Source organism: Phyllopteryx taeniolatus, chromosome 6 (assembly GCF_024500385.1).
Source record: "Phyllopteryx taeniolatus isolate TA_2022b chromosome 6, UOR_Ptae_1.2, whole genome shotgun sequence".
Lineage (NCBI taxonomy): Eukaryota > Metazoa > Chordata > Actinopteri > Syngnathiformes > Syngnathidae > Phyllopteryx > Phyllopteryx taeniolatus.
In genome coordinates, this window is record NC_084507.1 from 26,358,799 (window position 1) to 26,370,875 (window position 12,077).

Below are 12,077 nucleotides of genomic sequence, written 5' to 3' on the forward strand. Positions count from 1 at the left end.
CGCTTCACTTTTCATCCATAGGTACATACCGTATTAATTTGTAAATAGAGTTTAATTATTGTAAAAAACAATATATCTACTGTATACAGTGTATTGGTGTGACTTGGCATCTTGGTGGCGGCAGGCGGCTTTGTACAAAGAAACAATTTTTGTCGTGAAAGATTGTTCCCATTTCGACAGGCTCTTAAAGCTTCCTTTTTCCATCTAAAAGTTAAATATAGTTAAATATTATTGAAAAACACTATATATATGCTGCATTATACTTTATTGCTACGGTCTGGCAGTAGTGGCAGTTGGGTGAATATCGCTTATAACCTTAAATGTACATATATATTTTGGTTGTGAAAGCTCACGCGATACAACATGGCAATTTTGATTGTCCGTTACATCTGCAATGTTGTGTCACCTTTCACCAGCGATTCAAATTTTGAATCACAGCAAAAATAGTGGCCGACGGTTGGTCACTAATGAAAACCAAAAACCCGCACACTGTGCGACAATTCAGTCGGTTTCGCCCGTGTTGTTACTCCCGATTCTGCTGTCTGTATTAAAAAGGCGAAGAGGAGAGTGGAGAAAAATAAATAAATAAATAAAAAGATAAAAAAGGTTTCGATCGTGGGGAACTCATAGCTAGCTACAGCCAAGACATTAGATAGGGTGTCATTGGAGTAAAGATCGGAAACCTGCACAACTGCACAGACACAGCAGATGTCCTACCTCTCAGTTCGCACATTACCTCTATACAGATGTTTGCCTGTGTGGTCATTAGTGATCCCAGCATCAGATAATTACCTGGAGTCACACCAGCACATACAAACACACTCTCTCTTACGCAGTTAGCGTGTGTTTGATAATTACAAAGCGCTTGGCGAACCATCTGGAACAGATGCTGAGGTTCAAAGTGAATGACAGAATCAAGAAGCTAATCAAACATCCATCCCAAAAAACTCACAGTTACAGCTGTAGGACAGAGAGATGGAGTATGTTTTGCACTCAGCAAAATGTTTTGTGTAAACCAGGAGTCACCAACCTCTTTGAAACTGAGAGCAACAGTACTTCATGGGCATTGATTAATGCGAAGGGTCACCAGTTTGATACACACTTCTGAAATAAATAAAAATAGCTCAAATTACCTTAAGTGTGAATATTAATAAACAATGACATGATATTCATATATCTCACAGCGCAAGGGCCGGGGGCCAGATCCGGCCCGCCGCAGCATTTTATGTGGCCCGCGAAAGCAAATCATGTGTGTCAACTTCCATGATTCTTGCTAAAATCTGTACCAAAATTTCTAATTGCCATATGTAATAAATAATGTTGCGCTATTGCACGCATTTTATTTATTTTTTTGTTACCAAACTCCTTTTTACAGTAACTTCAACAAGAGTTGAACTTCCTTGATTTCTGATTTCAAAATCCCTTATCCATCAATTTGTTGGGTATACGAGGCCCATCTCCTCATTTCTCCAACACATTCATCTTTCAGGAGTGCAACCTTTGACTCATAATGTGTTTGCGTGTACAGTAAGCATATATTGGTGTTGGTATGTGTGTTTTGTGTGATGGAAATTAAGTAATATTGCCGAGGCACGCTAGTGAAAAAAAATCCTTTGAGAAATTTGCCATTCAATAATTTCCCGTTTTCCTTGGTGCTTTATTCTGCTTATACTTTGATTCATGCATCAATATTTCTATACTGTGTAGGAATGGATTTGGGGATACATGCACACGATAGCTCTATTTATGCATTAGTATTTACTGCATCTTTGCACCTGTGTGCTTGAATGCCGGCGGTGTGTGCGTTTTTACGGCTGACATGCAGCCCGGGTTAAGAGCAGCTCTGACAAATTAATTATCTGTTCTCTGGAGGGGGGGATGATTCACTGAGAGAGGGAGACGCTGTGAACCAGCACCTTCTGTTTGAACACAAGCCAACGAATTATTCCAGTCCAAGAGAGACCAAGGGGCTCCCTCAGAATAAAGCAACTTGGAATTCATCCTCAGTTTGATTCTCAGATCTGTTTTTTTTTTTTTTTTTTGCCCCCCTCATACATACACACACTTCATGTGCAGTTTTTTTAAAATAACTGGCTAAAAGAAGATGTGCAGGCAGTTTTGAATTTACAGATCAGAGGCAAAATAATTTTATTGCGTATGAGTCGAAGTCTCACTTCCCTAAAAACTGATGACATAAGATCAAGACTGGCTTTGCTATGGATGTTTTTGCCCTGCTGGATGTCACACGTCACTAATGCCGAATGCTGTAGTTCAAAAGCCCAACTAAAAAGAAGCAGAAAAATAAGTCTGAAACATGACTCCCGCAATGAATGGGGATCACTATACTGTACATATAGGCTACTTATAGAATATATACAATTGGATTACAATGAACAAGTGTGTGTGTGTGTGTATGTGTGCGCGAGCGCATGCATACGTGCATATATACGTGGTGCCTTACAAGTTTTATTTGTTCCGTGGCCCAGTTCGTAATGCAAAACATTTGTATCTCAAGTCATCTTTCCCCCTTAACATGAATAGAAATGCCATTAATCTGTTCCAGCATCCCCCAAAAAAGTTTGTGTGTGTTTTTAATGAGCTAAATATCACTGTATAGTATTGTATTTTAGATGAAAACATGTAAAATGTGTGGCCTGCGATTGGCTGGCATCTAGTTCAGGTTGTACCCCGCCTCCTGCCCAAAGATAGCTCGGATGGGCTCCAGCACTCCCGCGACCCTTGTGAGGATAAGCGGCTCAGAAAATGGATGGATGGATGGATGTAAAATGTAAAGAATTAAACCCTTTTTGCCATGTTTTACTTCAATTCAATGGACAATATGCTGCTCCTTCTGTGGTTATGTGCCTTGGCCACCTGGGGGCAGTATAATACAAACTTACTGATATACATAGAAACGGTCACAACTGCTCAGTAAGTTGCAGTTATGTACACTTTCTTCACTGAGGATAAATAATGTGAGTTAATTAATGTGTTAATTAATGTACATTAATGTGTAATGTGGGTCCGCGTGTGTTGCTCCATCATTTGTATTCAAATATCTGTTATGTTATGTTATGTTATGTTATGTTATGTTATGTCACTGCGACACGAATGCTATTTGTGAGCCCGTTGCATTGCTTGCTACCATTAAGCTAGTGGACAATTCCAAGGCAAAGTTGTGTGGTTGTTTTAAATACACAACTTGTAATTCTCTTTGTTTTATGTTTAGTTTGAGAGTAAACAGCAACTTGGAGTGGCAATAAACATCTTGAAGTCTCTTTTTTTGAAGAATTGTTCACTATCTGCCAAACTGCTACTTGTTGTGAAGAGCATTGCGTTTACTGCCACCATATTGTACTCATATCTCAGATTTTTGCACGCAAGTCAAAGTAAAAAAATCATTTGAACGACAGCTTGTGTAAATCGTATCTCAAGGCACCACTTTACTGTAGTCTTCTTGCACAGGTGTTATTGTGCCTTGTTACCAGAATGTACTTGAAGTTTGTATCAAACAAGTGTTTGTGCATATCAAAAAGGGACAAATTTATACATTGTGCATCCAAAATATATTCTGTGTTCATGTTTAGTAGTGTATCGTAGTAGTTTACTTGAATGTGCACATAAAAGAGGCCAATTTTAAAATTGGTATCATTAAAACATCCATAAAACATGTACTGTGTTGACTGTGCACATATAATAATGTTATCGGATGCACATAAAGGGAAAGTTCCACCATTATGAGGTGTTCTCTCATACTCGTGTATTATAGCTTCACGCTAAAAGGATATGTAACAATGTTCAACTAGCTGGAGGAATCAAAACGCAGATCCTAATGATTCATTCTCTTTGTCCCAACTAGCCTTTACATGAGCCACCATGTTGTCAATAATCTACTGCAATTATCATGAGCCGCAGCAAAAAAAAAAATTCAAATTGAAGATGCCAGGCGCTCAGCGTAGCACTGGGCACAGAAAGTGTTTGCTGTGCACAGCAGGAACCACAGCCTCGCAGTGGTCCGCATGTCGCCCCCAGCTAACAGCCACCAAGACTTGGCTTCCTGCTTCATACGGGCAGCGAGCCTGCTCCTTCTGTCTGTTTGCATAAGTCACTTTGGCGTGATTGTGTTTAAATATGTTGCTGCAGTGCACCGGCACATGCTGAGAGGAGTACTCTCAGGATTAGTCAAAACACTAAAACGGGAAAGCAGGTGGAGAGATGGATTGAAAGGGAAACCCCACACTTGAGAAAAAATTTGTTATGTGTTAATGTCATCATTTCATGGGTATTCATTACTTCCCCCACTTTTCCTCTGCTATCAAACCCACAGGCAAGCTATAAACACATACTCTGGATCTGCTTCTCTATGCTACTTTTTTTTCCTCCCTGACATCTCTGCTGTTCCGCTCTCTTTCTCTGCTCATGTTAACGCATGTGTTTGTGTGGGGGGATTCTTCAGAATCCATATGCAAAATCCCCCTGTGATCTAGAAAAAGCCACAGATATAAATTGAGGCTTGCGGGATACGGGACTTCTTGGTTTGAGCCAAGTTCACTTATCCTACCGAGGTGTGACGACAAGGTTAACGTGTTGATAAAGCTAAAAAGAGCAACTAATCCCAGCCGTGACAAAAGAACAAGCCAAATTCTTGCATGGGTTGTGTTTGGATGTGGGCATATGTGTGTGTCTAAAAAAATGACAGCGTGTTATTTATGTAAATGAGTGTCATCCGCCAAGGAGAAGGCAGAATTCCCAGGCCTGATGAGTGGCTTAATGATTCATCAGCCTAACTGAGACAGGCATGAATAATGGATGACGGAGTGGGACATGCAGGATTGCTCGCCCCTTGATTAAAGTGCTCCACAACCCAACGCCTCACTTCTTCCCTCTTCTCACTCCTCGTTTGCGAGAGTAAATAAGAAAATAGCGTACACGAGCACCCTCACACACCCCTCCTTCTCAATTTATTTCCCTATAGCTTAATGTCATCTCACCTCTCACATACTTTATAAACTCTCATCCGCTCCTCATCTCTTGGCTCTGTTTCTTTGGTCTTAGTCCAATCATGGGAAAAAAAGCAGAGAAGGCTGGAGAGGCAGAGAGATAATAACATGAGTGTAGAAAAGAAAGCCACAAATGAATGCTTTATGCAGTCACAGAAATCTCTCTGGGGACAGAACATGAGCAAGCCGACGAGAGGGGAGTTTTTAAAGCTGCGTGTGGGTGTCAAATCTTCGACTATTAGGAGAAATAAACCTCTAAACCCGGAGCTACACGGCTATACATACTAATGCAGCCGTACACAGGGCTGGATAGAGGTTTGGGACCATGGCAAGATGCAGCAAGATGCAAGAGAGAGGGGGGGGGGGGAATGAGAGAAGGTGAAAAAAGAGAGAACTGCTGAGCGAGTCCTGGTGGGATTTTAGTCCCTGAGCCAGCACAAGGTCTTAAATGCTGCAATCTCTGAGGGCGGCTACAACAAAGTTGGACTGTTGTGCGTCGCGGAGCGTGTGCGGTGGCTTTGTGAGCGCATGTGTGTGTCCTGTATGAGTGCGAGCACAAGGGAACATTTCTTTTCAGCTGTCGCGACTGTGGTATCATTACCCAGACACGCACACTCTTCCTCCGATGTGCTACAGAAAAGATCGCTCACTCTTACTGGACACACTCTTGTTATCCCCTTATAGCGCAAATGGACCCCATGGAGCAAGTGTGAATACACACATGCGCACGTGCACACACACACACACACAATTTACATACAGGGCAAAATTTTAACCAGTGTCCAGAGGTAATTGTTTATATTGTTAATGGCTTTATATATACACACAATGCAAAATATCTGTCAGTCAATTCACATACACCCATAATCTATTTGCATCAGTATACATATAAAGTAAATGTCTGAATATAAATTTAAATATTCACATGAACATCAGTCTATTCGTTCACAGTGAATATAAAAAGTCTACACAACCCTGTTCAAATGCCAGGTTTTTGTGATATTAAAAAAAATTAAATGGGACCAAGATAAATCATTTCAAAACGTTTTCCACTATTAATGTGATCGAGAACCTGTACAACTGAACAAAAAAAAATTCAAGGGGGGTTGTGGCTGTGTTCAGAATTATCAAATCACATTTCAAAATCATGTTAAATGGGAGTTAGCACACACCTGGCTGGCACCATCTAAAGTGACTCTGATTAACCGTAAATAAAGTTTAGATGTCCTGACATTTGTTGTTGTTGTGGCTTTCGATCAGAAACCTGAAGGTTTTGTGCTAGCAATTCGAACTGTTCTTAATTCCCTCCACCTTGACTAAGGTCCCAGTTCCAGCTGGAGAAAAACAACCCCAAAGCATGATGCTGCCACCACCATGCTTCACTCTAAGTATGGTGTTCTTTTGGTGATGAACAGTGTAATCTTTTGGAATTATGGCCAAGAAATTCAAACTTTGTTTTATCTAACCATAACATGCTTTCTTACATCTGTTTGAGAGATTTCAAGTGTTTATTGTGTCCTGGGTCGTCCCCGGGGTCTCCTATCGGTGGGACGTGTCCGGAACACCTCACCAGGGAGGCGTCCGGGAGGCATCCGAATCAGATGCCCCAGCCACCTCAACTGGCTCCTCACCCTATCTCTAAGGGAGAGCCCGGACACCCTGCAGAGGAAACTCATTTCGGCCGCTTGTTACCGGGATCTCGTTCTTTCGGTCACAACCCACAGCTTGTGACCATAGGTGAGGGTAGGAACGTAGATCGACCGGTAAATCGAGAGTTTCGCCTTTCGGCTTAGCTCCTTCTTTACCACAACGGACCGATACAAAGTCCGCATCACTGCAGAAGCTGCAACCGATCCGCCTGTCGATCTCCCGTTCCATTCTTCCCTCACTCGTGAACAAGACCCCAAGATACTTGAACTCCTCCACTTGGGGCAGGATCTCATCCCCGACCTGGAGAGGGCACGCCACCCTTTTCCGACTGAGGACCATGGTCTCAGATTTGGAGGTGCTGATTCTCATCCCAGCCACTTCACACTCAGCTGCGAACTGCTCCAGTGAGAGTTGGAGGTCACGGCTTGATGAAGCCAACAGGACCACATCATCTGCAAAAAGCAGAGATGCAATACTGAGGCCACCAAACCGGACCCCCTCTACGCCTCGGCTGCGCCTAGAAATTCAGTCCATAAAAGTTATGAACATAATCGGTGACGAAGGGCAGCCTTGGCGGAGTCCAACCCTCACCGGAAACGAGTCCGACTTACTGCCGCATATGCGGACCAAACTCTGACTCTGGTCGTACAGGGACCGAACAGCCCGTATCTGGGGGTTCGGTACCCCATACTCCGGAAGCACCCCCCACAGGACCCCTCGAGGGACACGGTCGAACGCCTTCTCCAAGTCCACAAAACACATGTAGACTGGTTGGGCGAACTCCCATGCACCCTCAAGGACCCAGCCAAGGGTGTAGAGTTGGTCCACTGTTCCACGGCCAGGATGAAAACCACACTGCTTCTCCTAAATCTGAGATCCAACTGCCCGACGGACCCAGCTCTCCAGCACGCCTGAATAGACCTTACCAGGGAGGCTGAGGAGTATGATCCCCCTGTAGTTGGAACACACCCTCTGGTCCCCCTTCTTAAAAAGGGGGACCACCACCCCAGTCTGCCAATCTGCCAGACTGGGGAAAGTATTCAGACCCCTTAAATTTTTCACTCTTTGTTATATTGCAGCCATTTGCTAAAATCATTTAAGTTCAATCTTTCCCACATTAATGTACACAAAGCACCCCATATTGGCAGAAAAAAAACAGAATTGTTGAAATTTTTGCAGATTTATTAAAAAAGAAAAACTGAAATATCACACAGCCAGGGTCTGAATACTTTCCATACCCACTGTACATATACAGTACATCACATATAATGTAAAACTACAGCACGTCTATCCAGTGAGGCTCTATTTTCATCACCAGCGTGAACCCATCACGGCGTGTGGTGTAACTCTGCGCGGAGGCGAGTTAGACCCGATGCTGGTAATTTCGTGGACCAGCACACCCCTGCGCATTTAAAGGAGGGATGTCTACGCTGCTGGGTGCGTGTTCACAGCTGACTTCAATCCTGTCCAATCAAAGTGGCTCCTCTCATTCCCTTGAAATGCTGCACGCTAGAAGCGTACTGACAGTCTTTGACATGGTGGAAGAAGAAAATGATTTGCGCAGCACGTCTTTTGCTTGCATGAAAATCAAGATACGGCAGTTTTTGCACTTGGCCGCGGTTGCGCTATCTACGAAAATAGAGCCCATAATGTTACATTTGATGTCCAACACACAATGCAAATAATGACAATGACTAAAAATAATTACTATCTCTGAAGTGCTCCAATGTAAATCTTCAAAAGATGTGCTAAAAATTCTATAGACTGCATAAAAGGATGTAATAAAGGAAGGATAATTCCTCGATTGGCAAACCTCAACAACAGTCCTCACTCCCCCTTCTCAAACTAGCCCAGCCACTTCACTTCGATTCCAAAAGTTCCCGAGTTGGCGAGATTTAGCCGGGCGTTAAGAATGTTGCATGTAATCTCTAAATCGCATTAATCTTGTTTCCCAAATCTCCTTTGCCTCCAACACTGATTACCTTCATCGTCTTAACTTGTCTTCCTTTTTCATTTGTGTCATCATTCTCAGATGTCAGATTAAAGTCCCAATTTGATCACGTCACCAAAAGCGGACGCAATCCTCTCTGAGGCCGTCAATCAGCAAACAATAGATAGGCTGTGTTTTCAGAACACAGATTTACAGCTGGAAAGTTATCAAGAATGCCTTTAGTGTAAATATCAAGAGGGTGTGCTCTATTTTCTGCCATTTGCCTGAAAGTACTTCTGAGAGGAGATGACATTTTGCCAGAGACGAAAGAAGGCTGATGGAAGGACACTGAACCGACAAGTGCTCCCGAGGCTTTAAGGAGTGCAGACACTGAGCGTACATAGCAAGAGAATGGATGATTGTAGAGGACAGGCAGGAACAAAAAAATGAGGTCAAATGAAGAGTGTGGACAAACACAAAATGTCAGCAACCGAAAGGTAACCGCTTTCATGCGGCAGTAGACTGTTGTTGCATGCCTTTTTCCTGCTTCAAATCTGCTGTGGATAGAGTATCAGGGGAAAACAAGAGCAAAAAGAGGCTTCATGCAGGGCATAATTACAGTATACATGTTCTATGTGAGAGACCAAGAGACAAGCTCACAGCTACATTCTTTATACTTGCCGTCCTTTGTCTTCCTGTAATTGCTTTTATAGTGTTCACCTTATTGTGCTCAGAGAAGAGCAAGGAAAAGCAAAAATTGCCTTTCAGAGAAACAAATACAAGTCCCTAAAGAGCAAAGTGAGCGAGTGGAGGGAGAAAATAATAAATATACCGTTACAAAATGCAGACCAGAGTTTGGGGGTATTTTAGGAATTTGAATACTTGCTTAGTTTGCACCAAGCAAAAAAACAAAAAATAAACATCTATCCAATCTGAATGAAGAGTCATGTCTGTTCACCTTGACCCACACGCCATGAGAAGTGGATTTTCGCACGCAACAGGTGAGCAATAATAGCGTGCACTGCATATACTGTAGAAGGCACCTGTTGAGGTGAGATAAAGCGGGATGCTCAGATGGACTGAAAAGAAGGGAAGGGGATGAGGAAATAGATCCGCAGATCACCGGAAAGGTTCTTTGGTCTCACATTTTGATGGACAGGGAATTAAATGTTGATCGCGAGCTGAGCGATCTTTTTGGTCGGGGCCTTGGGACTTATCATGGATTGATGATTTGTGCTTCAGCTCCGCACAACAAAAGAAAAGGCATTTATTTTGCCACTTCTCTCGCTCATAGTTAACAGCATTGGATCTGATCAGAGCCAACGCAAGAATATTTTCATTTACAAAGATCATAATGCTGAGTTTTGATTTACACTGTAACAGTATGTTACTTTGACAATAGGTTTATTATTGTGGTTGTAGTTTGTTGCAGTGGTGTGCAACTAAGTTGAGCTGTTTGTTGTATGTGCCCTTATTGAAACAAGAGAGCCCAAATGTTTACAAAAGACATAAAATGTCTGTTTGAATTAGGGCTGTCAATATCGAATATTTTTAGAATCGATTATCCGATAGATATTTCGTCGAGTACTTGAGTAATTGCCACCCACCAAAAAATATTTTTTATTTACTACTAACATGCATTTTATTTTCATTTATGAGGGCTTGACTTCTGTGCTTGATCTGCATTTGTTGGTACTGAGCGTATGGTATAAACTCTGTACACAATTTGAAACAACAAAATCAGCCTTTGCTAAACCGTTAGCATTCACGATTAGCATTAGCGCGCTAGCGATTACTATTTTAGGTTAAGAAAACCCTGCAAACTACCATTTAGCTCATTCATACATCGTGTTATATGTACATTACACATCCAATAATGTCTTAAAATCACTTACAGACGCTCCTCTGTCGTTTTTGGCAATACTTTTCCACTGGCCCAATAGTGCGTCCGTCTGCAACAACTGTCCATACGGTGAACATGAACAGTGGCCAATTGGTTCCGGCCGGCGCAAATTGGTTCCAGGCGGCGCAAAGATGCTTTGATGCCTCGAGGCAGACATTTTTTCGTCGAACAATTTTTGTATTCCACTTAGCCGAGTTAGCTGATATTTTTTCACAGCCCTAGTTTGAATGTGATCCAGTTTTCTCTCTTTGCCTTTTTTCTTTCACAAATTCATTACAGTAAATTAGTAAATTAAAAAAAAACCCAAAAACATGAAAAATTAAATGTGTAAATCAGTCACTCCCTTTGAACACCAAGGGCTCTGTCTTCGTGAACACCGTAAATCCTGCGCAGACGCAGGAAAAATGTCTTGCATAGGTTGTTTGTGTTCTCACGAGAACTCAGCGATACATTTCATAAAATATATATACAATATGAATTAGACTTTACACTGGAGTCTTTCTATGAGTTCGAATGTCACACCATTTATATACCTGAAATTATGCAATCCAAATAAATCGGGGTTTGCCCCCGATGAAAAACTGTGGCCTTGAGTAATCCCAAAATATAATCGTTACAGTCATACATAATTTCTGTAGTCGTTCTAAATTGTCATGTATGCTATGCAAAAACCACAGAGAGTTAAGTAAACTGTAATATGAAATCCAATATTCTTTTCAAATGATTCGGTTGCGAAGTTTAAGGATCAAATTTGAGGGGGCGCACTCGGCAACAAAGGGCACAGTGCGCATTAGCAAATCTAATCTGCTCATCATTTATTTATTCAGTTTGTTTCATGCATGCTGCTCAACCTCAAAGGTCAGCAAGAAGCACACTGTTTTTCTTTATGTCGGGCAAGAAGCAACAAAACTGAGGAAGAACGTACCGTATAATCAACGAGGCTTGTGTGGATGTTCTTCAACTCTGTCTGCCTCCCCCTGCTGCTGAAGCCGTTTTTAGACTCGGTAACGAATCGAGACGAACTGCTGCGCGACATTCAGACTACATTTGTTCATCTGCGTCATAAGGAATCGTCACCGAGAGCCTGTTGCTTTTCCACATGTTTACGATTCTTGACCAGGTGGCGCTGAGAAATGCTCTGGTTGGAGACAATGCAAGCAGAGCATTTCTCCCATGCGCCGAGCTTCAAATTATTATCGACTTCGGCTCGGCTTCATCTTTCACCTCGCTCGCTGAGAGTTGTGAGAAACTGAAACTGTGAATGTCTTTCATTCTGTCACTTTTTAAGATTGCAGTCCCGACATTTATTCTTCTTCAGTTCTTTGCAATCAACTTGTCACATAAGATCGTTGACACGTTCTCAAGATATTCTGTGGCAGTTTTACTCTTGGGGCAATTGCGGCAATGCCCCTGCCTTTTTTTTTTTTTGCTGTCGTTACTTTGTGTTAGTATTGATTCAAATGCAAAATTACCATAAATCCACAAACTTGTCCCATAGGCAGTGTTTTTTTGAACAATTTACACTAAGTACCAACTTGATAAATACTTAGGTTTCCAAGTACCACCATCATGACCAGGCACATGCACAGATATA

The 12,077-nt window shown here is 42.1% G+C and overlaps 1 protein-coding gene and 1 long non-coding RNA gene across 2 annotated transcripts in view; one reads left to right on the forward strand and one right to left on the reverse strand.

Annotated features, from left to right (window-relative positions):
* LOC133479940 (uncharacterized) overlaps nt 1-10,573 on the reverse strand; it is a 39,222-nt gene extending 28,649 nt beyond the window's left edge. The window contains exon 1 of the long non-coding RNA XR_009789118.1: nt 10,476-10,573. This is a non-coding gene — a long non-coding RNA (uncharacterized LOC133479940). The remainder of the gene's footprint in view (nt 1-10,475) is intronic.
* Nucleotides 1-12,077, forward strand: part of LOC133479939 (G patch domain-containing protein 8) — a 47,783-nt gene that overhangs the window by 15,400 nt on the left and 20,306 nt on the right. The window lies entirely within an intron of this gene.